The sequence below is a fragment of the Hemitrygon akajei genome, chromosome 3 (genome assembly GCF_048418815.1).
Source record: "Hemitrygon akajei chromosome 3, sHemAka1.3, whole genome shotgun sequence".
Classification (NCBI taxonomy): Eukaryota; Metazoa; Chordata; class Chondrichthyes; order Myliobatiformes; family Dasyatidae; genus Hemitrygon; species Hemitrygon akajei.
This window is the reverse complement of record NC_133126.1, coordinates 11,822,415-11,828,832: the sequence shown is the minus strand read 5'-3', so window position 1 is coordinate 11,828,832 and position 6,418 is coordinate 11,822,415.

Sequence of the window (6,418 nt, the reverse complement as noted above, 5' to 3'; positions counted from 1 at the left end):
TATGCAAGCCAGGGCAATACAATATGGAGAGCGAGCTGTTGCCGATGTAGCAAGCTCCCCCTCTCCAAGCATCTGGTGGAAGCAAAGAAACGGCAGAAACTGCTACAGTTTGGCACCAGCAATGTCGCAGGAGTTGCCAGTCAGTGTTGAACTCAGCATAGAACTGCTTTAGGGATTCCAGCTCTGGATATTTCCTTTGGGGTTTATTCCCAAAGCCTTCCCCATGAGTGGATGTATTTACAAGGCAGTGAAGGTTTGAGATCAAAGTTTTCCTTCTCTTAGATGAATTGCAAACCATGGCTGACAAGCCCCATCTGCCCAAAGTGAGTGGCCTTAAGGCTGTAGTAACCAGCCTTTTTCCCTTCTCCTGTCAGTAGAATAGGTATCGCTGGGCTTAGTAGCTAAGCCACACATTAAGGCCAGGAGCTGGACTTGGTTGTCAAAGGCTATTTGAGACACATGCTATTGGGACCATTTAATAGGTAGTGGGAGCTTATCCCCATTATCACCCCCAGCTATCACAACCTTAAGGATTAAAATAGGCCAATAAATCCATAATAAGCCCCTCACTTATCTGTAAAGATGTGCTATGATATCTTGCCTGAGGAAACATTCAGGGCCAGCTTAAGATCTGTAAGTGGAGTATTCTCAAGCTACTACATTTGTTCCTTTCCACTAACAGAAGATCTGAAGCCTCGTTTTCTGAACCAAAGTGCAACAAACAATATTGTAGAGGAACTCAACAGCTCAGGCAGCATCCATGGAGGGAAATGGACAGGGAGTGTTTTTCACATCAAGGTTCTTCATCTAGACTGTAGTAGAAAACAACAAAAACAGCATCGAACTGGTGTCCAGGCAATGGGTGATTTATTAAAATCTGGTCCATGTCAGGAGATCAATCAAAGCTCATCTCCCCCAACACAATTTTGGGGTTGCCCATTACACCTCTGCATATGTGATTACACAGCAAACTTAATCAACTGAACTTTCGTTTTTATATTGCTCTGATGATGTTATTATACAGACTTAATGACAGTAAAACAATGTTTTCATTACAAATCAAAACACTTAATTATCTTAGGTAACAGGAAACTTAAGTTTCAGGCACTGGTCTTTATAAAATCTTCATCAAGTGTCCATACCTTGGTGCATATATCTCTACCAAAGGACGTGTAACACACTCCTACCCTCCGCTAGCCTGCAGGTCACCTTTGGGCAAGGTGCATCACCTGCATGTCCCTCTGATCAGGGTCACATGAAGCCATGGGAGCAGGTGGTGGATGGTCGTTTGAGCAGCTGGTGCATATCACAAGTTCTGGTTATGTGACCTCTGATGCCAGGCAGACAATCTCTGAAGAGTATTGATAATGGCTGAGGTCATTCGTCTTGTAAAGACACTACTCAGAAGAAGGCAATGGCAAACCATTTCTTTAGAAAATTTGCCAAGAACAATCATGGTCATGGAAAGACCATGATCCCCATGATGAAAGAACAAACCTTGGTGACAGCTGCATTCAATCTCTCTATTGTTGAACCTCATCAACGTTTCCCTGTTACCACATCAGCATAAGTTGCAACCTATTTTAATAGTTATTAAATCTTCTCTATTCCTCCCATACAACAATCCACTTTCTAGGTTTTTGACCTATTGTAGTAATAGGTCAATGAGATTCTATCCCCAACAGTACTTCAGTCTGTCCTAACTGCCCTCCCACTGATGCCTGTGGCGACCCACTTTCTGCGCAGGCGAACCAGCTCACAAATAGCCAGCGCGTGGGGAGAGACTTTGGTAATACACCTCTGACGTCATTTCCGCCTGGAGAGGACGGGCGCTAGGGATTAAGTGCCAGTGCCGCGAAGTTTGAATAAACTAGTCTCGAAACGACTTACCGACTGCGTGTCGTTATTTCAGCGCTGTGTGTAGCCCATCGCTACACTGGTGACCCCGACGGTCCAAACAGGATTTGGACCAAAGATGACCGACTCTTCATCTGTTCATGCAGTTTCGCTCAAACTGCCGACTTTCTGGACGCTGCGACCACGCGTGTGGTTTAGCCAAGCAGAAGCCCAGTTCCAGATTCGGCAGATATCCTCTGATTCCACGCGTTACTACCACGTGGTGAGCGCCCTTGACCAGGAGACGACCGCCCAGGTTGCGGATTTCATACAGTCGCCCCCGGAAGAAGGCAAATATGAAGCATTCAAAGCGCTGCTCGTTGAGACCTTTGGCCTCTCACGGCGTGAGCAGGGTGCCCGCCTGCTTCACCTGGACGGTTTGGGAGACAGACTGCCGTCAGCATTGATGAATGAGATGCTGGCCCTGGCTGACGGACACAAGCCCTGCCTTATGTTTGAGCAGGCGTTCCTAGAGCAGCTGCCCGAGGACATACATCTGCTGCTGGCCGATGCAGATTTCAGCGACCCCCGGAAGGTGGCGGCCCGGGCGGACTTGCTGTGGAAAGCCAAGAGGGAGAGCGTGGCGTCCATCGGTCAGATTACCAGGCCACGCGCCCAACAGCAGACCAGACCAGGCCCGGCAGGGGGGCGCACACAACACAGAGGCAGGAGTGAGGAGGACAGTGAACAGTGGTGTTTCTACCACCAGCGGTGGGGCACAGAAGCCTGCCATTGTCGCCCGCCCTGCAAGGGCCAGGGCCAGGGCCAGCTGCCGCTAATGACTATGGCGGCTGGCCACCAGGACAGCCTCTTGTACGTCTGGGACAAACAGTCAGGACGCCGCTTCTTGGTCGACACTAGAGCAGAAATCAGCATCTTGCCCCTGACGGGGTACGACACCCGCAACAAAAAGCCAGTACCCACCCTGAGGGCCGCAAACGGCAGCACGATACGGACCTACGGCACTCGCACAGTACAGCTGCAGTTCGGCGCCAGCCGGTTCATGTGGGACTTCACACTGGCCGCCGTGGCCCAACCACTCCTGGGGGTGGACTTCTTGCGAGCTCACAGCCTGCTGGTCAACTTGCAAGGGAAAAGACTGGCACATGCCGAGACTTTCCAGACGTTCTCCCTGGGTGAAGCCAAGTTGCCGGCCCCACACCTGGACTCCATCTCGTTGTCGGACAATGAATTCACCAGAATCCTGGCGGACTTTCCATCGATTCTGGCACCACAGTTCACGGCAGCCATGTCCAGACACGGGGTACAGCACCACATTCCGACCCAGGGACCACCCCTCCATGCCCGCACACGAAGGCTCCCCCCGTAAAAGCTCTGCCTGGCGAAGGAGGGGTTCAAGAGGATGGAGGAATTGGGGATCATACGGAGGTCCGATGGCCCATGGGCCTCCCCCCTGCACATGGTGCCCAAAGCAGCCGGGGGTTGGAGACCATGCGGCGACTACCGCAGACTGAACGAGGCTACAACTCCAGACCGCTACCCCATGCCGCACATACAGAACTTTGCAGCAAACCAGCACGGGGCAAGAATATTTTCCAAAGTAGACCTCGTCCAGGGATACCATCAAATGCCGGTGCACCCTGAAGGCATCCCCAAAACAGCACTCATCACCCCGTTCAGCCTGTTCGAGTTCCTTCGAATGCCATTCGGCCTGAAGAATGCCGCACAGATGTTCCAGTGGCTAATGGATGCGGTGGGACGCGAACTGGACTTTGCATTCATCTATTTGGACGACATCCTTATAGCCAGCAGTAGTCGCCAGGAGCATCTGTCCCACCTCCGCCAGCTCTGCTCCCACCTGAGTGATTTCGGCTTTAGGATCAACCCGGCCAAATGCCAGTTCGGTCTTGATACCATTGACTTCCTGGGCCACAGGATTACCAAAGACGGGGCAACACTTCTGCCCGCCAAGGTAGATGCGATCCGCCACTTTGCCCAGCCCAACACGGTCAAAGGCCTGCAGGAGTTCGTTGGTATGGTGAACTTCTACCACTGTTTCCTCCCCTCAGCAGCCCGTATCATGCGCCCTTTGTACACTCTGATGTCGGGTACAGGCAAGGACATTACTTGGGATGAGGAGGCCACGGCCGCTTTCGTTAAGGCCAAGGAAGCCTTGGCAGATGCCGCGATGCTGGTGCACCCCAGAAAGGACATTCTGACCGCCCTCATGGTGGACGCATCCGACACAGCAGTCGGTGGGGTGCTGGAGCAGCTCATCAAGGGGCGTTGGCAACCCCTGGCATTCTTCAGCAAGCACCTATGACCACCCGAACTCAAGTACAGTGCTTTCGCCCGGGAGCTGTTGGCACTGTATCTGGCAATCCGGCACTTCAGGTACTTCTTAGAAGGCAGGCTGTTCACCGTGTTCACGGACGACAATCCGTTGACCTTCGCGTTCACGAAGCTGTCCGATCCCAGGTCGGGTCGCCAGCAGCGACATCTGTCCTACATCTCCGAGTACACGACGGACAGCCAGCATGTCTCGGGAAAGGACAACGTCGTGGCGGATGCACTCTCCAGACCAGTTGTCCAGGCCCTGTCCCTGGGGGTGGACTATGCAGCACTGGCGGAGGTGCAGCAGGCAGATGACGAAATGCCCAACTACAGGACAGCAGTCTCGGGTTTGCAGCTGCAGGACTTTCTTGTAGGCCCAGGTGAGAGGACTCTCCTGTGTGATGTGGCTACCTGCCAACCTCGCCCCATCGTCCCGGCAGCCTGGAGGCGGCGAGTTTTCAACTCCATATATGGTTTGGCGCACCCATCTATCAGGACAACCGTCCCGCTAGTCTCCAGCAAGTTCGCGTGGCACGGACTTCGGAAGCAGGTCAGTGAATGGGCCAGAACGTGCGCGCAGTGCCAAACAGCCAAGTACTCCATTGCCTAAGTTGGCATGTTGCTTAGAGATATTCACATTCTCTCATGGCACTTTCTGACACAATGGACTGTCATAAGAGTGTACATCTGATTGTTATGTTGTCAGGGAATAAGGAGGACATTGCAATATACAGTGGACTGTTTTCATTTTTTGCAGTGACAGATTAGTTAGTGTGAAATCCCGAATGTGGCACATTTGGAGTTCCACCCATTTACCTACCCATTCTTTCAACTGATTAATTGTCCAATACCCAAGCTGAGACTCTATGACTTTCTAACTGTAGACTGCTTGCTTCAACTATAGACAACAACCAGGCAGCATGTCTTGTACAAACTACATCCCTCATGGTGTCAGGTGCCATTATTCACTCTATCAATAAACCCATTAGTTATGGTTGCAATAATTAAATAGTTTCCAGCACAACTTTAGCCCCATGCTTCCCTATTCTACTAGCTTGCTCCAGATCACCAATTTTTTTCACTTATGATCCACTTCAACTTCAGCTGAAGAGAATTGACTTGTGAATCTATCTCTGCTATATCTAATATATTAATGGTGGATGTATCATATGAGGGGCATTTGATGGCTCTGGGCCTCTACTCACTGGAATTCTGAAGAATGAAGGGTAACCTAATTGAAACCTGTCGAATGTTGAAAGGCGTCGATATAGTAGATGTGGAGAGAATATTTCCTATGGTGGCAGAGTCCAATACCAGAGGATATACTCTCAGAATAGAGGGGCATCCTCTTAGAATGGCAATGAGGAGGAATGTCTTTACCCAGTGAGTGGTGAATCTGTAGAATTCTTTGGTGATTGTGGTGCTCAGGTCATTGGGTGTATTTAAGGTAGAGGTTGATAGATTCTTGATTCGTCACGGCATGAAGAGATACAGCGAGAAGGCAGGATATTGGACTGAGAAGGAAAAAGGATTGGCCATGATGAAATGGCCGGGAAGAATTGATGGGCCAAATGGCCTAATTCTGCTCCTATATCTATGGGCTTATCTGCTGCATATTCTGCTCCTAATTATTCTATGAAACCTCTTTTCCTTCTTTGCCTTCCTGTCCTAAATTCACTATGAATGACTTGCCCATAGAATAAATGGAAAACGCAATGTGTACTGCCACACACCGACGGGTGAATCGCAAAGCAGTTAGGTTAAAAACTATCTAAAGATGCCTAGATTAACCCTTTTGACCTATAACTTCCAGAACTAATTCTATTTCCCCAGTATCCCTGTGGCTGTCAGTAAACTTTGGTGCTGTTGTAGATTGCTGAACAGAGCAGCCTTATCACATTACCGCACACTTCCATTGTCACATGTAAGTGCTAATAGTTAGTTAGCCACATGTCCAGGCAAGACAAGTATTATCATGAGATCCCCCTCTCGTGCATGGGCACTTTCCACCAGATATTACCTCTAATGCTGTGTAATTTCCAGATGTCCATTTCTCAGCGCCATATAGTCACAGTAGTTAGTTAAGCTGCATCACTCCTACAGGGGCATGGGCTGCCTACAGTAGAGTAGAGTTTCACCAAAGTCCTCTGTCCTGGGCCAGTCTTCCACCTTGTCCCCAGTTGTAGCCCGTCTTCTTGGTGCATCCTTCCTCTTCCAGGGTCTTTCG